Source organism: Hyla sarda, chromosome 4 (genome assembly GCF_029499605.1).
Source record: "Hyla sarda isolate aHylSar1 chromosome 4, aHylSar1.hap1, whole genome shotgun sequence".
In the NCBI taxonomy this organism is placed as follows: Eukaryota; Metazoa; Chordata; class Amphibia; order Anura; family Hylidae; genus Hyla; species Hyla sarda.
Window position 1 is genome coordinate 186,395,257 of NC_079192.1, and position 27,328 is coordinate 186,422,584.

Sequence of the window (27,328 nt, forward strand, 5' to 3'; positions counted from 1 at the left end):
ATGTCAACTATCTATGGTTCATTTAAGGACACAAAAAATTTTCAGGATTTTCTAACAAAGACTTGTCCTAATGTTACCTGGCACAGTCAATCAGCAAACTAAAGGGTAGGGCAGGCAGCCAATATAAAGTGTTATACTATTTATCATTATGGAAATAGTGATTCCAATATATACTATTACAGTTCACAGTGTTATCTGACCATACAGCAGGGCGGTCAGTGAAGAGCACAGCAACCTCAGTTTTCCGCCAGAAAATAGAAATTGTTATAAAAGTTCACAGATTGGGAAGATAAAAAAGGTCACAAATGATATACACTGAATGTTCACTCTATTAGAGACACCAAACCAGCAGCATAGATTCACAGATGCATCTACCTTGTGACTCCTATTCACTTTAGAAAATCATTTAAATATATTAAAGGGGTACTCTGCTGCTCAGCATTTGGAATAAACTGTTCCGAACGATGGAGCCGGCGCCGGGAGCTCGTGACGACATAGCCCTGCCCTGTTAATGGAAGTCTATGGGAAGGGGTTTGACGGCTGTCATGCCCCCTCCCATAGAATTGAATTAAGGGGGCAGGGCTATGATGTCACGAGCTCCTGGAACTGGCTCAGGCGTGCGGAACAATTTGTTCCAAACGCTGAACAGAGGAAGTACTCCTTTAAGTCCCTTCTACATGTGCACAAATGTACGTTCCTAGAAATACACATTTTAGGAAATTGGCCCTTTAAAATGCACATTCGTCGGCTGATTGGATCTTTTGTGGATCCAGATATCAATAGGAGAGGCACAGCCCATAATGATGCATGTCATTGGTTGTGGGAATGATCCAGTGATAGTCTTGTGGCCTGGATACACGATTAATTGAGCCTTAAAAGGCTAAGCAAACTGGGCAGCGTTGGCCAATGTTAAATGGTCTTTACTCTCACCTTATTATTTTGCCAACATCCACAGTTTTAAGCATCCTTTTGAAACATTGTTTTAGGCATATTCCCTATTCTAAATTGCCTCCTTTCCTTTTACCCACTAACTCTAGGTTCAACATATTCCTATTGCCCATGAATGCACTTTTACCCCTTTCAAGGTATGTTCACACATGACTGAAATACTGCAGATTTGTTGCAGATTTTTATTAGTAACTTCCTTAGGAAAGCCAAAGTGTTCAACAAATCTGAAACAAATCTGCATCAGATCTGCAACATGTCAGTCCAGTGTAAATATACCCTCACAGCAGGGGTGTTGCTATGGGAGGGCTAACGGGGCTGTAGCCCCGGGTCACAGGCCCATAGCCCCAGGTCTCCGACTACTGCTGTTTTTTTTTTTTTATTGCCACCACTGCTTTAAGACAGCAGTGGCTTCTGGGAAGGGACGCCCCTGGCTCCTGTCAGTCTCGCTGTTCTCCTGCCCTCTGTGCATAGCTGCGGTCTCAGAAGATTTCAGGCTTGGCTCGTAGTGGAATAGAGAGCGGGAAAACAGCATCTCCTTGCCACAGACAGACTGTGGAGCGCAGACAGAATGAGCGCTCCAGAGACCTGCTCCCTCTCGCCTGTGCCACAAATCTCCTGGCCGGTCCACCACTCACACAGCAGTGAAGTCAGAAAAAATGATTGCCCCACAAAATTGCTCAATTTCATATTTTTTTTTATTTTGCCCTATATATATCTTTTTTTTCTTGCTTTGTAATGCATTGTATAATAAAATAAAGTACGTAAATTAAAAATACATCTTGTCCCACAAAAAATAAGCCCTCGGACGAAAAATGAAGTTATGGCTGTTGGAGCACAACTATACAAAAAAGATGATTTTGTTATAAAAAGGAAAGAACATAAAAAGCAATATGAATTGGGTATCGTCATAATTATAGAGAATAAATATAACATCATTTTTACCGCACAGTGAACGGCATTAAAATAAAAAGCTGCAAAATGTCACAAAAAAAAGCAGCAAAATGTCACAAAAAAAAAAAAAGCAATCTCAGAATCACTTCACTCACAAAAAGCATTTCAAAGTTATTACCACTTAAAAAGACACAGGTCATATTTGAAAAATGGGGCTCAGCCATAAAGGTAAAAATGAAGCATCACTGATGTGAAAAAGTCTGTCATCCCTTTGCTGCGCTGCTGCTTTGGCCACTTTCTCTCCCTCCCAGCACCAGGTGTATCGTTGCTATGTGACTACGGAAGCTTGAATAAAATACAGTTATTTATTTACTACTGGTGGGTGCCATATAGTTCAGTTCAATTGTTGTATTTTGGACTTGCATTGGATTCTAGATTTCATATGAACTTAGCACCGCAGTCTATGATTCACCTGGTTCCTGTTATCCTGTTGAGAGCTTGTAATAGTCTCCCACAGTGCCTATCCAGTCTCCTCAATGCCTGTAACATCACATACTGTAATACGACTTGTGGGACGTGTGGCAATCAAAAGAAATCCTGGCTAGCTTGATGTGTGTGTATATATATATATATATATATACAACCACCATCATTACCACCACAGACCATGTACTGTACCATAAACAGTATATATATATATATATATATATATGTATATATGTATATATACTGTTTATGGTAAGGTATATGGTCTGAGGTGGTAATGATGGTGGTTGTCAGTCTGTCAGTAAGCCGTCATGCCCCCTCCCATAGACTAGCATTGAGGGAGAGGTGCATGATGTCACATGGGGCGGAGTCGTGACATCAGGGTACTCCGGCCCCGTAGTCGTCACGCTACACATTTGGAGCCTCCAGCGCTGTGGAGAGCTCACAAAGATGGGTGCCCAATGACAAATTGCGGGGGCACACCACCCCCTGTTTCACCCAGCCAAGGCTCCACCACCTCAGTAACTCCAGATGCTCCTGCTCCTCTTACTTTGAGTCAGTCATTCTGCCAGCAATCCAAAGGCGAAGTCATGTCCAAGAGACAACAGTAAGCGCCCACTCATCCAACGGTGCAGAAGCCAAATGTGCTCCTGTCCAAGTTGCTGGTGCTGCTTTCCCTCCCTTTTCAAGTGGTGGTCTCTGCACCTTTCAGAGAACTGATGGCTTGTGCCAAGCCGAGGTGGAGAGTCCCAAGCCGTTGTTTCTTTGCAAAGAAGGCAGTACCAGCCCTGCACAATTTTGTAGAACAGAAGGTGGGCCAGTCCTTGAGCCTGTCGGTGTGTACCAAAGTGCACGGCAGCGCAGATGTGTGGAGCTGTAACTACGGTCAGGGACAATACATGTCCTTTAAGGCCAACTGGGTGAATGCGGTTCCTGCACAGCCACAACAGCAACTTGGACAGATCATGCCGCTTCTGCCTCCACGCTCTCAGGCCATTGGTCCTGAGACAGTGTGCCCCTCCGCCTCCTCATCCTCAACCGTGTCCTCAGCCTCCACTGCATGGACAAGTGTCAGTGCCCCTCCAGCATACCATGTGTGCAGGGCACAGCAGTGTCACGCTGTTCCTCACATGGTTTGCCTTGGCAAACGGAGTCACACAGGGGAGGAACTGCTAAAAGTCATTCATCAAGAAATGGCTTACTCCACGAAAACTGGAAATGGAAACCATGGTGACTAACAACGGGAATAACATCTTCTCTGCGCTGCGACAAGGAAGCCTGAGACATGCACCCTGCAAGGCACACGTGTTCAATCTGGTTGTCAAGTAGTTCCTGAAGTGTTCCCCCCATCTGCAAGATATCCTAACAATGGGAAGGAAACTTTGCATGCAGTTCAGCCACCCGTACATCGCAAAGCACACCCTCCTTGAGCTGCAGCATAAGAACGGCATCCCCCAACATCTGGTTTGCGACATTTTCACATATGTGAATTCCACCCTCCATATGTTACACCAACTATATGAACAGAAAAAAGCCATCACCAATTTCTTGATGATCAAAGCAGATAGGGGGACTCCCCTGTGTAACTTCAATGTCAACCAGTGGCAGCTCATACGTGACACCTGCCGTTTGCTCAGGCCCTTTCGGGAAGCCACATTATTAGTCAGTAGCCAGGATTACGGGATGAACGTCATTCCACTGTTTCATCTACTACAACACTTGTTGGAAACAATGGCTAGTCAAGGCACTGGAGACATGGCGCCTATATCTCACGGCCACATGAACCCTGTGGCAGTGGAGATGGAGACAGGGAGTCCCTCCGAGTCACTTACATAAATGGCACAATGCATGCTCACTTGATTGCGTAGTGACCGCCGAATTGTCACCAGCAGGATGACTTCCGGCTCTCCACCTTTTTGGACCCTCGCTATTAGACCCTCGCAAAATGGGGGACTTTTTTTTTTACACCAACTGAGAGAGAGAACAAACTGCCCTACTACAGAGACATCCTACGTAGTCAGTTGGCCGATGCCTATCTGTGCCATTGTCCATCCTCTTGCAGGTCTGACTCAGGCTGCTGCTCACCTTCCACTGCCAGCTCCATCAGCAGCAGCCTGAGTCTACAGTTGTTGATGAGTAGCTTATTTCTCCTGCATAGTGAAGCTACTCATCAGTAGAAGGTAGACCTTGAGCAGGACCTGAACCAGCAGGTGGTGGCATACCTTGACTCTTGCCCTGGAAAAGCTGACCTACCCGTCCAGTAGTGTGCCATCAGAGCAGGTGTTTAGTGCAGCGGGGGGCCATAGTAACCCCAAGGAGAACTTGTCTGTCCACGAATAATGTGGAGGGACTGACCTTTGTGAAGATGAATCAGGCATGGATCAGGATATTCACCCACCAATGCCTGATTCATCAAAGTGAATTGACCATGGTGCCACACCAACACTTCTCAAATATGGATAGTGCTAAACATATTTAAGGCGCTTCTCCCCACTTACAGACATTCCTCTGCATCAGGCCACAAGTAAGTATTGAGGAAATGCATTACGTAAAACTTAACTTTTAATAATATTCTTAGGATAAAATATATGTAGCCCAAATTTTTTTTTGAAATCAAACAAAAGGAAAGGTGTGCAAAAAACACCAAGTGCCACCTACACCACCAAGTATTGATGTGATGCAAAGACCTCTAAAAGGTGGAAAGGAACAAAGTGTGGTTCATTGTAACTGGTGGGGGTAAAAACTTCCCCTGCAAGGCCCTACTCTCGCATTATTAATTCCCTTCTTGGCAAGTGTTCCTCGCCCTAAAAAGGGCGACCCCACACAGGAACCTCTCCCTATTTCCCCCCTATAAACACTGCCATTTCCCAGTGTTTGTAGAGAGAGAGTTCCCTGTTGGGGCCCCCTTTTAAGGGTGAGTGACACTTGCCAAGAAGGGCGAGAGGAAGGCCTTACAGGGGAAGTTTTTATCTCCACCTGCTACAATGGACAATACGTTGTTCTCTTCCACTTTTCGAGGACAGTGTTACTCGTCTTAAAAAGGTGACCCCACACAGGAACCGACCCCTATTTTCACCTAAAAACTTAAGAAATCACAGTGTTTGAAGGTGGAAATAGGGAGAGGTGAGAAGGAAATTAATAATGCGAGAGTAAGGCCTTACAGGGGAAGTTTTCACCCCCACTGGTTATAATGGATCATACGTTGTTCCCCTCCACCTTTTAGAGGTCTTTGCATGACATCAATACTTGGTGGTGTAGGTGGCACATGGTGTTTTTTGCACACCTTTCGTTTGTTTGATTTAAAAAAAAAATTGGGTCCGTATATTTTATCCTAAGCCTATTATTAAAAGTTAAGTTTTACGTAATGCATATCCTCAATACTTTCTTGTGCCCACTAACACTTTTGCAAAAGAGACCGTTTTCTTCTGCCTACTTTCCTTAGCTGCTATTCTGATCCTGCCACCCGTCTGATGACACACATCTGATGCAAATTTCTCCTTTATTCACCCACCTTCGTCACCGGGTACTGGTATTGCCACCCACCGCACCACTCTGTCACCGGGTCACTTTCAGGACTCCTGATGCTGCTTCTGCCACCTCCAGGCTGTTCAGGCTGTATCATTCTGCCACCATATGTTCTCCTCGTGCTGATGCCACCTCCAGGCTTTCTCATTCTGCCACCATATGTTCTCCTCATGCTGATGCAAGCTCCAAGCTGTCTCATACTGCCACCATATGTTCTCCTCATATTGCTGCCACCTCCACGCTGTGTCATTCAGCCACTGCATGCTGCCGCTAACTCCATGCTGTGTCATTCAGCCACTAAATGTTCTCCTTATGCTACAGCAAACTCCAGGCTGAGTCATTCAGCCACTATATGCTGCCGCCAACTCTAGGCTGTCATTCAGCCTATGTGGTCTCCTCATGCTGCAGCCAACTTCAGGCTGTGTCATTCAGCCACTATATGTTCCCCTTATGCTGCCACCAACTTCACGGTGTGTCATTTACCCACTATATTGTCTCTTCATGCTGCCGCCACCTCCACACTGTGTTATTCGGCCACTATAGGGTCTCCTCATGCCAGCGCCATCTCCAGGCTGTGTCATTCAGACACTATGTGTCTCTTTGTTCTCCTCATGCTGCCACCAACTCCAGGCAGTGTCATTCAACCACTATGTGGTCTCCTCATGCTGCCAACACCTCCAGGCTGTTTCATTTAGCCACTATATGTTCTCCTCATACTGCCGCCACCTCCGCACTGTGTCATTAAGCCACATATGGTCTCCTCATGCAGCCTCCACTTCCACGCTGTGTCATTCAGCCACTTTATGGTCTCCTCATGCTTTTGCCACCTCCAGGTTTTGTAATTCAGCCACTATATGTTCTCCTTATGATACAGCAAACTCCAGGCTGTTTCATTCAGCCACTACTTGGTCTCCTCATGCTGCTGCCAACTCCAGGCTGTGTCATTCAGCCACTATATGTTCTCCTCATGCTGCCACAAACTCCAGGCTGTGTCATTCAACCATTATGTGGTCTCCTCATGCTGCCGCCAACTCTAGAAATAGCCGTTTGTAATAGCAATTTGCCAGGAATAGATTTGGACTGAACCAAATTTTGGGGGAAATTCGGTGAATCGGCAAAATCAAATTTTTCAAAAATTCGCTCATCTCTACTTATTATACATGAACAGCTTTAGAGGAAAGAAATAACTGTGCTTAGTGATTTATAAGACAAAGATTTCTTACAAAGCCACAAATAATTATCCAAGAATACAGCAAGACATTACATACCATACTGAGATTACCTAAGAATGGTAAAGGTTTATCTGTGCTTCATCAATGATTTTCCCTTTTATTCACCACTTTGTTTGCTTCTTCTCCAGTGCTGCTGTACTGGGGGCCTTTGCAGAATTGCTGTCACTGTGCACTGTGCAGGGGACACTGCAGACATTCCCTGGTCTCAGCAATCATGTGACTGCTGAGGGCAATTTTATCGCTACTACCATCCCTGCCCCGGGAACACTTTTATTTTTGTGAAGCCAGAAGAACTACTGCAGGTTAGTACCTAGAAAAACACTCATAGGTAAAAATAGTCATTGGAAAACAAATTCTATGGATCTGTAATACAAAATTAGATAAAGGTGTTCAGGGCTCTACTGTATGATCATGTTTATACAGATATAGCTTTATGCAGATTTATACAGATTAAGTGAGTCAGTAATCCAGAGGATAAAGAAACATACAACGTACTGGCGGAGAGCATGTTATTGAGCTATACTCTCCTAAAAGTATTACCGAATATCTCAGTAGTATTGTGGTGTGCAGAGGCACTATACCGTGTTGCAGGCACTTACGTTTTCTAACTATAGGGCCTGTACACACATCTCTGTAGCAATCATGATTTCTACGTGTGAATACTGTTACAGGGAAACTTAGGAACTTAGGAACTTATAGAATGTATTCAGTGTTTGAACTGGGAACTGGGGAAACACAAACATTGATCACATCACACTTTACATACACTTTGTCAGCATGGGATGCTTAGATATTAGCATACGTATTTACAAATAGAAAGTTGCACAATTTGGAAACAAGCAACCCTCACCTTTGCTGTAAATATAGCAGGCCGCTAAAAGACAGAGGGGGCACATGGTTATGGATGCTAAGTGATGTATACAGTTTTAAACCTGGGACTTTGTGAGGATTAGCCACATTGGAGCTGGTATTGTAGAATAGTAAGGAAATGTGACAAATGTCCATTGTTCTTATACTTGTCATTGGTCAAAATTTAAATCATTGAGGATTAAGAGTGACAAATAATTTAAAATTTTACATTTAAACCATTGTCAGAGGAATTTATACAGGAATCTCAGTTTTTGCTTCATTAACCCGTTAACGACCATGGACTTAAATGTACGTCCTGGTTTGGCGGGACTTCACGCACCAGAACGTACATTTACGTCCTGTGTATGACCGCGAGCATCGGAACGTTGCTCGCTTCATACACGGCAGGTTCCAGCTGCTCGCAGCAGCCAAAGACCCGCTGGTAATGGCCGGCATCCACGATTGTGCGGATGTCTGCCATTAACCCCTCAGATGCCGTGATCAATACAAATCCGATCATCCTGCATGGCAGCCGGAGGTCCCCTTACCTGGCTCTGGCCGTCTCCCGGGGTCTTCAGCTCTGGTCAGAGATGGAGCAGACCAGAGCAGAAGATCACTGATGATACTCATCAGTGCTATGTCCTATACACAGCACTGAACAGTATTAGCAATCAAAGGATTGCTATAAATAGTCCCCTATGGGGACATAAAAAGTGTAAAAAAAAAGTTTAAAACATGAAAAAAAAAAAAAAGTTTAAAAAAGTGAAAAATATCCTCCCCCAATAAAAATTAAAATTGTCAGTTTTTCCCATTTTACCCCCAAAAAGCGTAAACATTTTTTATGAATATATTTGGTATGGCCGCGTGCATAAATGTCCGAACTATCAAAATATGATGTTAATTATCCTGTACCGTGAATGGCGTAAACGTAAAAAATAAGAAAAGTCCAAAAATGCTGCTTTTTTGTCCCATTTTATTAAATAAACATTAATAAAAAATGATCTAAAAGTTTTTTATATGCAAATGTGGTATCGATAAAAAGTACAGATGACGGTGCAAAAAATGAGCCCTCATACTGCATTATATACGGAAAAATTAAAAAGTTATAGTTGGTCAAAATGGGGCGAATTTAGATTACTGATTTTGTACAAAAAGTTTTAGATTTTTTTTAAGCGGTACAAATATAAAAATATCTAGCCATGGTTATCATTTTAATCGTATTGACCCACAGAATAAAGAACACATGTCATTTTAAAGTGTGTAGTGTGAAAACAAAACCCTCCAAAATGTGCAAAATTGTGGTTTCCACAGTTTTTTGGGGGGTTTGCCGTACATTTTATGGTAAAATGAGAGGTTTCATTACAAAGTACAATTGGTCACGCAAAAAACAAGCCCTTATATGGGTCTGTAGATGTAAATATAACAGAGTTTTGGATTTTAGAAGGCGAGGAGGAAAAAACAAAAATGCAAAAATAAAATTGGCCTGGTCCTTAAGGTTAAAATGGGCTTGGTCCTTAAGGGGTTAAAGTTAGATATATACTAAATCATAAGATGATTTATAGAGTATGGTATTCCAGTTAGAGAATTGAAATGGAAAGGGGGAATTCAATCTCTTGCTTTGTATGACAAAATCAGTTTCTTAAGCCTTTGCTTTAGTCTCTGCATGGTCTCATCCACACTGAAGAGGCCACACAGACACTACAAAAGACAGATCACAGACGATTAGTCACACATATGGTGATACTTGATCTTCTATCTTTACCAGACTGTGGGTAAGTCAAATATTCAACTGAGTTTCAAATGATGGTGTTAAATGTTCACATACGTCTAACAGCCCTTTGGCTTTTCCTTATGTAATGGGAAAAAAAACAAGTAAAAAAACTTGTGTGGGTAGAGTAAGAATTTCACTTGTATTATGGGATAATAATAGCCAAGGTCAGCTGGAATCAAATCATCAGGGATTGCAATGGTTAATCTGCTACATACAATGAATACCCTTAAAGTAGTCTCCCATCTTAAAGGGGTATTCCAGGAAAAAAACTATTTTTTTTATATCAACTGGCTCCAGAAAGTTAAACAGATTTGTAAATTACTTCTATTAAAAAATCTTAATCCTTTCAATAATTACCAGCTGCTGAAGTTGAGTTGTTGTTTTCTGTCTGGCAACAGTGCTTTCTGCTGACATCTCTGCTTGTCTCTGGAACTGCACAGAGTTGAAGAGGTTTTCTATGGGGATTTGCTTCTAAACTGGGTGGTTCCCGAGACACGTGTCATCAAAGAGCACTTAGACAGAAAAGAACAACTTAACTTCAGCAGCTTATAAGATTTTTTAATAGAAGTAATTTACAAATCTGTTTAACTTTCTGGAGCCAATTGATATATTAAAAAAAGTTTTTTCCTGGATAACCCCTTTAAACATTTATGCAATCAAATCCATTTATCCAATTGAATATTCAGTCGATATGACAGAAATATCTATAGCTCCTTCAAGTAAAAATAAGAACTACCATAAAGTTATCAACAAATGGTGAGGTAGACAATTTAATATATTATAATGGAATTAGCTATTCCTTAAAATACTGTTATATATTTGACCGGCAGGTCAGCGTCTAGAATGCTTAGTCAATACAATATCCACTAGCAATAACAAAATGAAAAAAAGGAAGTCAAGACATACATACGTGTGTATGTACATAGGCCATTGTATAAGGAACAGTGAAATGGAAATAGATAACTATGTTGATGAGAATAGATAGTAGCAAAATGTTTTTTACATAATTAATGTGTCATTTGAACATATACCTGTAGGAGGCTTAAATGGGCACTGTCAGATTCAAACACTTTTTATATGTTGCACATCTTGGCAAAACATCAACCTTTCTAATATACTTCATAAGAAAACGTTATTTCCTTTTTATAGAAAACATGACTTGTATAAAAGACCACTAGGGATTGCCATAATATCCAGAACATAATCTTGTCCAGCTGCAGCATCATCTTTCTTACAGCTGAAGCACAGGCTGGAAAAAGGTCCAGGAAAAGAGGGTGAGACTGGCACTCTACTGTGCTCACTCCTGTCCTATCAGACTGCAACATGAAAACAGAGAGGAGGGGGTTATAGAGCAGCCTGCACTGATTGGATAACGAGACCAGCACAGCAGACTAAGGGAGGGAAATGAGCAATGCAGAGTGAGGGCAAGAGACAGACATGACCCTCCAGAGCACATGATGAAAAACCAAGTGAGCACTAAAAAAGAATGTATTTGTGATAGAAGTACAGATACTAGACAGATACATAAGAAATATATGAACATGAGCAGAATTAGTGTCAGGATCTGGACTGGTATGCAGAGAGGACACTGGAGGTGGATCCTCTGTGTCAGTGAGGTGATGGCGTGGACCGTACCAGGGGAACGGAATCTAAGGGGTTACTGGTTTTCACCAGAGCCCGCCGCAAAGCGGGATGGACTTGCAGCGGCAGGTAACCCCCAGGTCGTTCCACCCGATAGCGACTCAACCCCACTGACAGCTGAGACAGGCGTGGTACACAGGGACAAGGCAAGAGCAAGGTCGGACGTAGCAGAAGGTCTGGGCAGGCAGCAATGGTTCGTAGTCAGGGGCAATGGCAAGGGTCTGGATACACAGGCTTGGGATACACAAAACGCTTTCTCAGGGCACTAGGGCAACAAGATCCGGCAAGGACAGGAAGGGGAAGTGGGTTTTTATATGTTTTGCAGGTGTAGGTACTGATTGTTCCAGGCACCAATTAATGGTGCACTGGCCCTTTAAATTTCAGAGAGCCGGCGCGCGCGCCCTAGAGAGCGGAGCCACGCGCACCGGGACAGAACAGCAGAAGGACGGGGCAGGTGAGGTGATTGGGATGCTACGCGGATCGCATCCCCGCCGGTGATAACAGTGCAGCGCTCCCGGTCAGCAGGTCAGACCGGGGCGCTGCACGCAGAAGAACGCCGCAAGCGCTCCGGAGAGGAGCAGGGACCCGGAGCGCTCAGCGTAACAATTAGGTACTGAGTAACCTATAGCATTCTTTTTTTGTTTGGGGGGGCGGGGGGGGGGGGGGGGTCTGACAGGATGTAAAGAAAGTTGTTAAGTACATGAGACTGTGTGATCTCCAAAAACCTCATCAATGCAGCTATTAACCCCTTAATGACACATGACACTTGTTTACATCATGAGGCTGTTAATAGTGTATGGGAAAAGCTCCATGCCCAGCATCACGAGGTTGCTTTCAGCAGCTGAGAACCATGATTAGAAGCCAGCACAGAGCGATCTCTGCTGCCAGTAGTGTTGCTCGCGAATATTCGCAAAGGGAATTTTATTTGCGAATATCGTATATTCGCGAATATTCGCGAATATAGCGCTATATATTCGTAATTACGAATATTCGTTTTTTTTTCCCACAGTACACATCACAGTGATCACCCCTCTCTGCTTCCAGCTTGTGTGATGTAAAGAAGGCGCTAATACTACTGTTTGAGACTGGCATGCGCATATGCGAATTTTCGCATGCGCGAATTTTCGAATATGCGAAAATAAAACGTGAATATTACGAATATGCGAATTTTGCGAATATATGATGAATATTCGTCCATATATTCGCAAAATATCGCGAATTCGAATATGGCCTATGCCGCTCAACACTAGCTGCCAGTCATTAGGCCTTTAGATGCTGCTGTCAAAGAGACATTGGGGGTGATTTTTGAAAAACTGTCCAGAGGAAAAGTTGCTCATAGCAACCAATCAACTCGCTTCTTTCATTTTTAACTCTGCATTTTTAACTCTGCAAAATGAAAGAAGCGATCTGGTTGGTTGATATGGGCAACTGGGCAACTTTTCCTTTGCACAGGTTTTGATAAATCTCCCCCATTGTCCCTGAGTGGAGTGTAGTTTTCTTTGTGGGTTTTAATTCCTTAAAAGTATTTTTCCATGGTATTTACTAATGTTTCTCTATGTTTTGCACATTTCCCTACAGTTTACTTTTTTCACACAACTGCTTTGAGCTGTAGGGATTTCCAGAGCTCAAAGAGCTTCAAGAGAAGGCCTGACTCACTGACTCATCAACGCCCAGTCTAAACCCTTGGACCTAGAAAGCAGAATTTTTTCACAGGTGTTGTTTTTAAGATGTAGACGAGGAATAAGGAAGGATTTTTCAAAATTCAACCCTTAAGGGGGTGAAAAAGGGGCTGAAAGTTTGTATAGAAGTCCGTCATTTTTTAAACAAGAAGCATGAAACTTTGTTTTTAGGCTAACAATTAGAGATAAAGAAACACGTGTTTTAACATTTTCTAAACTTCCACCCCTGAAGGGGTGAAATGGGGGTGAAAAAGTTTGCATGAATAAACTCCTTGCCGCAGAACGCCGGGAATAACCGGCGCTGCGGCACGGGAGGGTTATCAAGCGAGCTGAGGAGCTGAGCTCGCATCATACTCACATGGTCCCGGCTGCTATCAGCAGTCAGGACCCGTGGCTAATGCCGGACATCGCCGTTCTGGCAGATGTCCGACATTAACTCTTTGGACGCAGCGATCAAAGTTGAAAAAATTTGTGTTGTTTGGACGCCGTAGACTTTACCCAGAGTGGCCTCATTACTATAGGATCATAAAAAGTAGATCTATGTTACCCCAAATTTAACGCGAGCGAAGTGGCGGGCAAAAGATAGTAAAATGATAAAATGTAGGCACTAGAGCCCCCACAAAAGCCAACAGCACAGTACAATGCAGTGCTTAAAAAGGAGAGGAGATACAGATAAATTATACTAGAAAAGGAGAATTGCACTGGTAACTTACATCATAGAGTAAGAACAATACAAATCAAGTACCACAGGTGAGCACTCTGCTTTCAGTGCGCTCACCCGTGGCATTCACTACCACATTACTGATGGGGGCAGTGCGAACAGAGAATATGGAGGAGGTAGGGGAGCTATATGAGCCAGCTCCCTTCCGCCATTTCACACTAGAGCACAAAGCAGCAGTAAGATTACAGTGCCATAACTCAGGAAATACTCAATTGATTTAAGTAAGTGACCCCCTTTGTAAATCTGTTCACCCACACTATAACCCAGTATATTGGGTTTAGAGCAGGTGAACATGGTGTCAGATTTTCTTTAAAAGGGCAGTCAGTGACAATTGGGCAAAATGGGGCACTAAACTGAAAGACACCACTGGATTAATAAATGACCATGTAATTAATTGCATCTTTAGTGTCTATTTTGTAGGCTCTAGTTGTGTCACATTAATGAAAAATGTAAAGTGCATATGCCAGGAAAAGACCCCAGTGTATATACCGCACTTACCATAGCCATAGACAGTGTGCAATAGAGGAACAGCAAAATGATAGTACACTGCAATACATTAGTACATAATAGTATTTCCTAGTACAAAAAATAAATACATTTAAACTCCAAAAGATTTGTATTTGCTTTCAAAGAGGGACTTGGGGAGAGACAGAGTGGATGGCTGGATGATGTAATTCCCTCTCTTCGTACATGTAAGTGACAACAAAAGAGGGGCAACTGTTCAATGTAGCTAATGAATGATATTTAGGAAGAGTTAGCTGTAGAGTGAGACAGAGGTAGAGAGACACACACACAAATAAATAATGGAAAGATGTTGTAAGTTTATATTTTACCCCAATGCTTGATTCACAGCTTACACTACTTAGTACTGCTCTACTATATTATCCCATGTGCTGCTGCTTCTGAGAATGTGCTATTGAGATAGATGGGTTCAGGATTTCATTGCCTGTGTATGTACAATGGCCCTGATTTACTAAAACCCGAGTGTTTAATGTGTTTGTCTTTTTACTCTGTTTTCTTTCCCCCTGATTTACTTATCTGTCGCCTGTCTCTGTTTTATTTTTTTATTTTTGTGTGTCGCAAGGGTTTAAATCTGTTGCACAAAATTTATTCTGCCCTGACAGGCAGTATTGCCAAGATGATTACAGAAACATCCAATTAAAGATAGGAAAATGAGAAGCAAACACACAGAACAGATTAAGACATATGAGTCAAAAAGAATTTTAAAAAGTTGTACAATGTAACATGTTGAAAGGCTACATTTACATAACTGTCTGTCTCTGTAAATGCAGACTACATTAGTGTTTTTACTACTACCCCATCATGGAACAGGGTCTATTCCATGTTGGGGGCAGTAGTACAGGGGCTGGGGGATTGATCGCACCGGGTCTCCCTTCTGAGACCCGATCCGATCAGAAGTTATTAAGCAGGGGAGTGGGTGGCATGCTCCTCCCCAGTGATGTACAGTGTACTTTCATTTTTAAATTCCCCTCTGGGAGCCCTGAATGGCTCAATACCAGCCATTCAGGGCTCCCAGAGGGGAATTAAAAAATTTGGGGTTTTCAAATAGAAGTGCTGAGGTGGGGAAAGATATATAGAATCCCTGGGAGGGGGGGGGGTTAATGTCCCCCACAGCGCATGTAGCCCGATGCGCTGCTGAAAGAATACTTGTCTTTTATAGCGCTGTGGGGCTCTTCTATAATCATATGCATCCGCAGTGCTATGAATGAAAAGTATTCTAACAGCAGCGCATCTGGCCAGGAAGCTGGCCGGCCCAAAGAGCTGCTGATAGAATACTTTCCATTCATAGCGCTGCAGAGGCATATGATTATAGAAGCTCTGTGGGGGCCAGACATATGGATATATGTCTGACCCCTGCAGTGCATCTATATACAGATGCTGCCGCAGCGCTATGAATGACAAGTATTCTATCAGCAGCGAATCGGTCTGGCCGGCTTCCCAGGCAGATGCGCTGCTGTTAGAAAACTTTTCATTCATAGCGCTGCCGGGGGCTTACGATAGTGATGTTGGGGGAAACACATGTGCTGCGGAGGGCATATGATTGGGGGACAATATAAATGCGCTGCGGGGAGCAAGACTTATATAGTGCAGCATGGTGCAAGATATATAGAAGAGCTGCGGGGGGCCAGACATATACCCCCCCAGCGATTCTATATATCTTTCCCCACCACAGCGGTTCTATTTGAAAACCCCGCCGGGAGCCCTGAATGGCTCCTCAGTACCGGCCATTCAGTGCTCCCGGCAGGAAATCTAGGCCCTTGAGACTTTATCAGAAACAAAATGGTACAACAGTTAGATGTACGTATGTGGTATGCACTTATGAGGGCAGAAAAATGCACTACAGTATGCTTACATTTTTTTTGTGTACAACACCAGACAGTGAGTACTTTTGGCTGTCCTTTCACAGTATCTAGGCCCTTAAGACTTTATCAGGAACAAAATGGTACAACACTTAGAGGTACCTATTAGGTATCCACTTATGAGGGCAAAAAAATGCACTACAGTACGCTTAAAAAAGTTTTCGTGTACAACTCCAGCCAGTGAGTACTTTGTGCTGTCCTTTCACAGTATCTAGGCCCTTGAGACTTTATCAGGAACAAAATGTTACAACACTTAGATGTACGTATGTGGTATGCATTTATGAGGGCAGAAAAATGCCCTACAGTACACTTATAAAAGTTTTTGTGTACAACAGTACTTTTGGCAGATGGGTTGCTGGTCGAGACAGGACCACTAGCTGATACCAGGATATCAGGCCTCTCGCTGCAACTCCTGCTGCCACTCTCCCCTAGTCTGCTGTGACCTCTGCCTGCGCCTGATGAAGTTAGGCCTCTTCTACTTCTCTGTACATGTCCTGGCACTTCTGTGACTGACATACTTAGTGCGCATTTGAGGGGAGTACGATATGCTTCACTACGCTTACAACAGTATTTGTGTAGAACATGCAGCAGGTGTGTACTTTTGGCTGGTCTTTTACAGTAACTAGGCCCATAAGACTTTATCAGGAACAAAATGGTACAACACTTAGATGTACGTATGTGGTATGCACTTATGATGGCAGAAAAATGCACTACAGTACGATTAAAAAGTTTTTGTGTGCAACACCAGCCGGTGAGTACTTTTGGCTGTCCTTTCACAGTGTCTAGGCCCTCAAGTCTTTATCAGGAACAAAATGGTACAAAACTTAGATGTACGTATTTGGTATGCACTTATGAGGGCATAAAAATGTGCTACAGTATGCTTAAAAAGGTTTTTGGCTGTCCTTTCACAGTATCTAGGCCCTTGAGACTTTATCAGGAACAAAATGGTACAACACTTAGATGTACGTTTGTAGTATGCACTTCAGCACGCTTAAAAAAGTTTTTGTGTACAACACCAGCCCGTGAGTACTTTTGGCAGATGGGTTGCTGGTCGAGACATGACCGCCAGCTGATACCAGGAGATCTGGCCTCTCACTGCGACTCCTGCTGCCACTTTCCCCTAGTCTGCTGCGACCTTTGCCTGTGCCTGATGAATTTAGGCCTCTGCCGCTCCTCTGTACATGTCCTGGCACCTCTCTGCCTGACATACTTAGTGCATATATAAGGGGAGTACAATAGGCTTCACTACGCTTACTACAGTATTTGTCTAAAACAGCAGCAGGTGTGTACATTTGGCTAGCATTTTTCAGTAACTATGCCCTTAAGACTTTATCAGGAACCAAATGGTACAACATTTAGATGTACGTATGTGGTATGCACTTATGAGGGCAGAAAAATAATAATGCGCTACAGTACGCTTAAAGAAGTATGTGTACAACACCAGCGGTGAGTAATTTTGGCTGTCCTTTGACAGGATCTAGGCCCTTGAGATTTTATCAAGAACAAAATGTTACAACACTTAGATGTACATATGTGGTATGCATTTATGAGGTTAGAAAAATGCGCTACAGTACGCTTAAAAAAGTTTTGTGTACAACACCAGACGGTGAGTTCTTTTGGCTGTCCTTTCACAGTATCTAGGACCTTAAAACTTTATCAGGAACAAAATGGTACAACACTTAGATGTACGTATGTGGTATGCACTTATGAGGGCAGAAAAATGCGCTACAGTACGCTTAAAAAAGTTTTTGTGTACAACACCAGCCAGTGAGTACTTTTGGCTGTCCTTTCACAGTATCTAGGCCCTTGAGACTTTATCATAAATAAAATGGTACATCACTTAGATGTACGTATGTGGTATGCACTTTTGAGTGCAGAAAAATGCACCACAGTATGCTTAAAAAGTTTCTGTGCACAACACCAGCAGTAGACACCAGTGCTGAAGCACACAGTCGCTGTATACTACAGCCAAAATTGCACTTTCAATCTCACTCCCTTCCCTATCAGTGTTTCTAGGCAGGATTTGTGCTTGAGCTGAATCGCTGCTGTTCTTCTGTGCAACACACTGCTCTCTGATCCTCTCTATAATAGAACACTGTAGACAGTGACTGGGAGGTGGACTGCTGCAGTAAGAATGCTTTTCTGTGACTAACAAACTGCTCTCTGTCCAATAGAACGCTGACTTTACTAGGGGGTAAATCGCTGCTAGGAATAGCTTTTCTTTGTAACACACAGGGCTATCTGTCCGTATCTATCTCTCTGAAGTGTAATGATGAAGTGGCTGGCTGCTATATGGCAGACGATTATATAGGGCTATGACATCACAGGGGTGACTGGCTGCTAATAGGCTGAATCCTTCATGTGATTCAGGGTCATCCTGACTACCCTTGTTCCCGTCTTCACAGGATTCCTTACCCCGTGTCCTCACATGTGGATCCGGCATTTTAGATGCCCTGAGCCTGGATCGCACTAAATGGAATTTAATGAAGCGATTCGCGCAATAGAATCAAAGTTTTCATTAAATAAATTCTTAATGAATTCGGATTCATCAGATTTGATTCGCTCATCTGGAGCAAGAACCTAATGTGCTGGTCTACGCAATTGTACAGTAACACTTAAACAGAAAAAGACAGTGAGAAGAGCAAACTAGCAGCAGACTAAGAATAACTAACTAGATGCTAGCTACACATACAAAACAGAGAGCACAGAAACACTGAATGGCAAAAACAGTATCACCAGAACCTGCAGAGAAATAAAATGGTTTCTTTAATGGCCTTAGGGAGGCACAGGCCACATCAATATACAGATATATCTAAAATCCTGCAGAGGTGCTGGTCCACCATGCATAATACACACTGGCTAAGGGACAAGTGAAAAGAGAGATAAAGCATGCAGAGGGAAAAACTGGTGAAAAATGCCAGAAAGAAGCCAGAAATAGGTGAACTCCTCATGTACACACACTTACAGTATACATGTAGACCTTATACTGAAAAGTTACCTGAAAGTCCGTATTACAGTAATGTAATATCACAATAATATTTGAAGGTAAAGAGCTAATTCTTGGAGCACTTTGTAGTAGAAAGAAGTAAACTATAATGTATTTAATTAGAAAGAACCACTGCCAAATGATGGAAGTCTTCATCCTTTCCTTCGATTTTATGTAAAGTGGAGAAAAGCTTTATATGCAGCATGAACTGGCCAAGTTTTAATAGTTTATGATGTAAGCTTTCCTGTATAAGCCATCTATTAAACAGAATGATGGATCATAAGTTGTTGGAATTTTATTCGTCTGTAAAATTGTGGCCTTCCCTTCACTGGTTCCAACGGCAATTTAACATCCAGTGTCTATAAACTACTCTCCAGGTATTTCTAGATACTGTCTGTGTCTTCCTTTCCTGATGAGGTTTTTCTGGCTACTTTTTTTTTTTTTTCCAAATGATTGGGTACTTGCCATTTGGACTATAGCTTCTTCCTTCATTGTTTTGGATACCAGTTGTTCGTGTAATGCCTTAAACACAACTGACTGGTTAAAAAGCATTTGTTTTATGGTAAAATTAATAAAAGTGTATTATCTAACATTACCATTGTTATTCATAGTGAATGATTTGTAGGTACTTGGAAACTGCAGTATGCACAGGCACATAAGAGACAAATCAAAATGACTGTATATGTCCCAATGCACACTGTAGGAGTTTTTTTTGTACAATGGGTCATATTAATCAGATGTATGTATTTATGCCACTTTGACTGAATGTTACATTTCTAATGTTTAAGTACAACTCTTTTTAACATCATGGACAAAGTGGCCATGTTGGATAAAAAGCATTCATTAATAAATAATTAGAAACATGGAGGTAACCACGTTAAGCCTGACCTGGCATTGTTTATAGCATTGATCTATAGGGTTTTGGCAGTCAGGGACAGAGAAACAGGTAATTTACATAGTTACATAGTTAGTACGGTCGAAAAAAGACATATGTCCATCAAGTTCAACCAGGGAATTAAGGGGTAGGGGTGTGGCGCGATATTGGGAAGGGATGAGATTTTATATTTCTTCATAAGCATTAATCTTATTTTGTTCCAGGAATGTATCTAATCCTGTTTTAAAGCTGTTAATTGTTCCTGCTGTGACCAGTTCCTGAGGTAGACTGTTCCATAAGTTCACAGTTCTCATGGTAAAGAAGGCGTGTCGCCCCTTGAGACTAAACTTTTTCTTCTCCAGACGGAGGGAGTGCCCCCTCGTCCTTTGGGGGGGTTTAACCTGGAACAGTTTTTCTCCATATTTTTTGTATGGGCCATTAATATACTTATATACGTTTATCATATCCCCCCTTAAACGTCTCTTCTCAAGACTAAACAATTGTAACTCCTTTAATCGCTCCTCATAGCTAAGATGTTCCATTCCCCATATTAGTTTAGTCGCGTGTCTCTGCACCCTTTCCAACTCCGCAGTGTCCCTTTTATGGACAGGTGCCCAAAACTGAACAGCATATTCCAGGTAAGGCCGTACCAATGATTTATAAAGGGGGAGTATTATGTCCCTGTCCCTTGAGTCCATGCCTCTTTTGATACATGACAATATCCTGCCGGCTTTGGAAGCAGCAGCCTGACATTGCATGCTATTCTGTATTCTGTGATCTACAAGTACACCCAGATCCTTCTCTACCAGTGACTCTGCCAGTTTAATCCCCCCTAAGACATACGATGCATGCAGGTTATTAGTACCCAGATGCATAACTTTACATTTATCCACATTGAACCTCATTTGCCAAGTGGATGCCCAGACACTTAGTCTATCCAAGTCATCTTGTAACTTATGCACATCCTCTATAGACTGTACTGTGCTACAAAGCTTGGTGTCATCTGCAAAGATAGAAACAGAGCTGTTAATACCATCCTCTATATCATTAATAAATAAATTAAACAACAGCGGGCCCAGTACAGAACCTTGGGGTACACCACTAATAACCGGGGACCAATCAGAGTACGAATCATTGACCACCACTCTCTGGGTACGATCCATGAGCCAGTGTTCAATCCAGTTACAAACTAAAATTTCCAAACCCAAAGACCTTAACTTACCTGTCAGACATCTATGAGGGACAGTATCAAATGCTTTAGCAAAATCCAGAAACACTATATCCACAGCCATTCCTCTGTCAAGGCTTCTACTCACCTCTTCATAAAAGCAAATTAGATTGGTTTGACAACTTCTATCCTTAGTAAACCCATGCTGGCTATCACTTATAATACAATTATCCCCTATGTATTCCTGTATGTAATCCCTTATAAGTCCTTCAAACAATTTACCCACAATGCACGTTAAACTTACCGGTCTATAGTTTCCTGGGGAAGACCTAGAGCCCTTTTTGAAGATTGGCACCACATTCGCCTTGCGCCAGTCCCTTGGCACAATACCAGACACCAGAGAATCTCTAAATATCATGAACAGGGGTACAGATATTACTGAACTTACCTCTCTAAGAACTCTTGGGTGTAGTCCATCCGGTCCTGGGGATTTGCTTACATTTATATCACTTAACTTACCTTGTACCATCTCTACATTAAGCCAGTTCAGTACATTACATGATGTGTTACCAGCACCGACCTGGCCAATGTCAGCTCCTTCTTCCATAGTGTATACAGAACTAAAGAACCCATTCAGTAGCTCCGCCTTCTCTTGATCGCCTGTGACAACCTCCCCATTATCATTATTAAGGGGTCCTACATGCTCTGTCCTTGGTTTTTTTGCATTTATATGTCTAAAAAAATATTTAGGATTAGTTTTGCTTTCTTTGGCCACCTGTCTCTCATTTTGAATTTTTGCTGTTTTTATTACATTTTTACAGATTTTATTAAGCTCCTTGTACTGTTTAAATGTTATAGCTGACCCATGAGATTTGTATTTTTTGAAGGCTATTTTTTTGTTGTTTATTGCTCTTTTAACATCATGTGTCAGCCATGTAGGATTTAGTTTTAATCGTTTATATTTGTTCCCCTTTGGTATATATTTAGCTGTATAGTTATTTAGAGTTGATGTAAAGATGTCCCATTTACCTTCTGTATCAGTATTTGAGAACACCTCCCCCCAGTCTATGTCCTGTAGTGCAGATCTCAGCCCAGGGAAATTTGCCTTTTTAAAGTTATATGTTTTTGCCTTCCCCGCCTGTCTTTGTTTTCTACATTTTAAGTCAAAAGTAACTATATTGTGGTCGCTATTCCCAAGGTTTTCCCGCACAGTTACATTCCCAACCAGCTCTGCGTTGTTGGAAATGATCAGATCCAACAAGGCATCACTTCTTGTTGGGTCCTCCACAAACTGGCCCATAAAATTATCCTGCAATAAATTTAGGAATTGTCGCCCCTTTGTAGTTTTAGCCAACCCCGGACCCCAATCTATATCTGGATAGTTAAAATCTCCCATTTTTACCACTGTACCTGCCCGGGCGGCCCTCTCTATTTGTTTATGAAGCTGAACTTCTATCTCTTCAGTGATATAAGGGGGTCTGTAGATTACACCAAATACAATTTTTTCAGTATTTCCCTCCTTTTGTAATTCTACCCACAATGATTCCACATCCTCAGAATCATCACACACTATGGCATCGTTCACACTGACTTTCATACCACTTCTTACATACAGACAGACTCCACCACCTTTTCTGTTCATTCTATCCTTGCGAAACAATGTAAACCCCTGCAGATTGACAGCCCAGTCATGCGAGGAGTCCAGCCATGTCTCAGTGACCCCAACTATATCAATATGTTCCTCCAGTATCAAGGCCTCAAGCTCCCCCATTTTATTTGCTAGGCTTCTGGCATTTGTGAACATACACTTTACATTTCCATCCTTTATGTTATTGGGGTTAATGGGATTCAAGGGTGTAAGTTTTATTTTCCTATGAAGCTTATTCCTATTAACTATTCTAACCCCTCCCTCCGCTCCACCCCCAGGTACATTTATAATTCCCACCTCTCTATCTACACTATCTTCCCCCTCTTTGCTGTAGGTTCCCTCCCCCCAAGTCCCTAGTTTAAACACTCCTCCACCCTTCTAGCCATCTTCTCCCCAAGCTGGAGCTGCTAATAGTTATAACAGTATTTTTTTTTTATAAAAGGCCAATCTGCAGGTATTTATCTGGCTTTATTGTCCAGAATATATCTAAGCTTATAACAACTGACTCATATGGGAAATTGCAGTTAAGGTGGGAAAGTAACTAAGACACTAAGGCTATGTTTACACGACACTGTCTATGTGGAATTCCGCATGATTCTTCTGCAGGGACATTCTGCAGAAGTAGAGTCCCATTGATTTCAATGGGATTCTGTTGCTCTGTTTACACAGTAGAATTTCCGCCTCAGCAACATCTGCAAAGCAAATCCTGATTCTGCTGTCCATAAAAACATTGAACATGTTGAATGTTTTTGCGGATTCCGCAAGGAAATGCATTGGTGTCTATGAGACTGCGCATTTCCGAGCGGTCCTAGCGCCAGCATGTTCTGCCAGCGCTCAGCAGTCTGTGGAATGTCTGCACGGAAATTTTCCATGCGGACATTCCACCATGTGAGCATAGCCTAAAAATGACATACTCCATTATGCATTTCGCTTCGGCGGTCTTTTTACTCATGTTATGATGCCAAGAGGGTGCAAGACTGCATAACCTGTCACTTAAAAAATATTTTACGTATCCCCAGGGCCGATGCAAGAATTTTTGACCCTTTCACACATACGAAGGTGCATTTTGGTGCCCCCCCCCCCAATCACTGACGTATCATGAGTTGGAAGTACCAGGGCAGATTAATGTGCATTCTTCCACTGGCCTGTGAATGTGAGATAATGGTGTGCATCACCCCTCACCAGGGGTGCATGCAGGATTTTCACAGAAAATAATAATCCCACATCGTACATATTACTTTTGCAGTGACTAGTAACATCATACTGTTATTAAATAAAAAACATTATAGAGAGAACATTATCACCACTATACAAAGGACAAATGATTGCATCATACCATAACCACTACCATTACCACCATAGTGACAGGATAATATTATCATACTGATACTGAATAAAACCAATATATACAGACCAGTATAACCAATAACACCACTGTACAAAGGACAAAAAATACCGCCACAATATGACCACTACCATTACCCCCATTTAATGACAGGATAATATTACCACTGTACAAAGACTAAAATTCCCCATACAGTGCTCACATAGTGGTGACCTGGGTCTGCAGACCATGTTAGTAATTACATTCAGTTACATCAGGTGACGTTATCTGTAATTGGAGTCATTCATTGTTCCTTTTTCTCCTCCATCCGGCCAAGACGATTTCTTCCATCATCAACTCGTCTCCAAAGAACCTGTCAGACAAATATTTCCAGATCCACACTCTTTAAGCACCTATAGCGCTCCATGCAATAATAGATCCCTTTGTGTCTCACACAATAGAATGGGTAGATAAGTGGTTTAGGGGAAGAGTAGGTACCCCCATTAAATAAATCCTTTCACATGGTTTACCCCATTATGGAGGTGTTCCGAGTAGGTAAGTGCCACCAGTAGGTAGGTCCCTGTGTAGATACCTGTAGGTATTAACTCCCTGTAGGCAGAAGCCGCCTCCTATAAGTAGGGGTCACTCCCTGTAGGTAGGTCCCATTGTTTATAAAGTAGCACTCTCCAGTAAATTATTGCAGCCCCCCATATAGAATAGTAGAAGCCCCCACTTAAAGTAGCAGCAGTCCCCATTGAGGTAGTGGTAGCAGCAGTCCCCCTAGGTTGTAGTAAAAGCCCCCTTTAGGTTGTAGAAATAGCAGCCCACTTTAGGTAGTAGTAGTAGCAGCAGCGCCTAGGTATATACATACACACATCTATCATACATAAACACATCATACATACATACAAACATCACACATACACAGACACATAATACATACACAACCATACATACACACATCAACCATACATACACTGGCGTAGAAGTTTGTGGTGGAATCTGTGATTGAGGGTTGCAAGTGGGTTCGGGGGGGGGGGGATGGGGGTGATTTATGCCTAAATTCCTTAGGGGGATTTTTGCGCCCCCTACCGCCAGCGCCCTAAGGCAACTGCTTTGGCTGCCTTAGGCTGGCGCCGGCCCTGCTTGTCCCAACTCATTCTAGTGGCTGTTCGAGATCTGTACACTCAGACCCTGACGGATTAAAACGTTTTACATATCTCTATGACATGTCAAACATTTTTATAGTGACAGCACCCATTTAGTAACTCTTAAAAATAATAGTAATAGTGAGGTATAATGAATATTTTTATTGATATAGTTCAGGTTATTATCTCATGCATATTTCTGAATTAAGTCTTTATAATCTTTTAGAGCATGCACCATTTTTTCAAAGCTTGGATTAACTGAAGAGTAGATTCTCCACATTATACTTTGGTGAACATTCTGTATTTATAGCTTGGTGCTTATCATGAAATAGCATTAAGAGAAGTGTTGACAGGTTGTGAGTTAGAAAATCAATAGGAAAACTGCTGCCTTTAATAATTAGTTAGGCGGATTGGGTGAGTGTAAGTTCCCTTCATTAGTATGGAAAACATGTATCTTAAACTCTACAGAGGATTCTGAAATAGATGCACTGTCTGGATGCTTTTCAAGACTATAGACAGCTATGATTTCACTTAATGTTTATTGTGCTGTTTTTTTTTTTTTTTTTGCACATTATACTTCATTGGGTTTTGAATACAAATGTATTGGAAAATCTACAGACATTAACAAAAAACAGCGAATGTTCAAAACTGTGCAGATTGAGTTTGTTTCTAATGTTCCTTTCTTTTTTTATCAGTTAATCATATCAAATAAAAAGTTAATACATTAAAATATACTTAATATGAAAACACTAAGGAGATTAGTTGTAGGTATATTGTAGGAGGTACAGCAAAGCTAAAAAGCAATATAAGTATACAATATTAGCAATTACATTCATGCAAAAGGGATTATTTCCCTAGCAGCCCATAATGGAGAGTTATTGGTATTGTAAAGTGTAAGGTATATTTAAATTAGAACATTATATTAGCTTTTCCATTATTTGATTTGTTCTATATCGCCTATACTATATATGATGAGGAATTTTAAAACTAAAATTAATAGATCTAGTTATCAAAAAACAAAACTCATCATTTTTAATATTAGCCTAATACATTAAATCAAGTGTAAATATGTTAAATAGTTTCTTTTTACTTAAATATTATGTATTTTTATGTTTATGCAAAGCAACTTTGCACAACTTTAAAGTTACAGGACTTATTTATAGAGATACAATACTTTATAGAGCTTTATCTAAATGCAGCAGACAAAAAATTGTCAGCAAAGAATAACTCCTTGGCCAGCTCACTTACCCTCATAGTAATCTTCTGTGCACGGATAAGCCACAGCCTAGACCGGCAAAGTTGACAAGCCAATAAATGTAACTCCAACACAGAAAAGTTCTTTCCAAAAACTTAGACGCATGTGCCAGATATAGTGGGGCACAAAAGGTATTTAGTCAGCCACCAATTGTGCAAGTTCTTCCACTTAAAAAGATGAGAGAGGCCTGTAATTTTCATTATAGGTATACCTCAACTATGAGAGACATAATGAAGAAAAAAAACATCCATGAAATCACATTGTCGGATTTTGAAAGAATTTATTTGCAAATTATGGTGGAAAATAAGTATTTGGTCACCTATAAACAAGCAAGATTTCTGGCTCTTACAGACCTGTAACTTCATCTTTAAGAGTCTTCTCTGTCCTCCACTTATTACCTGTATTAATGGCACCTGTTTGAACTTGTTATTAGTATAAAAGACACCTGTCCACCACTTCAACAGTCAACATTCCAAACCCCACTATGGCCAAGACCAAAGAGCTGTCAAAGGATACCAGAAACAAAATTGTAGACCTGCACCAGGCTGGGAAGACTGAATATGATATAGGCAATGTTACGCCGAGCGCTCCGGGTCCCCGCTCCTCCCCGGAGCGCTCGCAACATCCTCGCTACTGCAGCGCCCCGGTCAGACCTACTGACCGGGTGCGCTGCGATACCGCCCCCAGCCGGGATGCGATTCGCGATGCGGGTGGCGCCCGCTCGCGATGCGCACCCCGGCTCCCGTACCTGACTCGCTCTCCGTCGGTCCTGTCCCGGCGCGCGCGGCCCCGCTCCCTAGG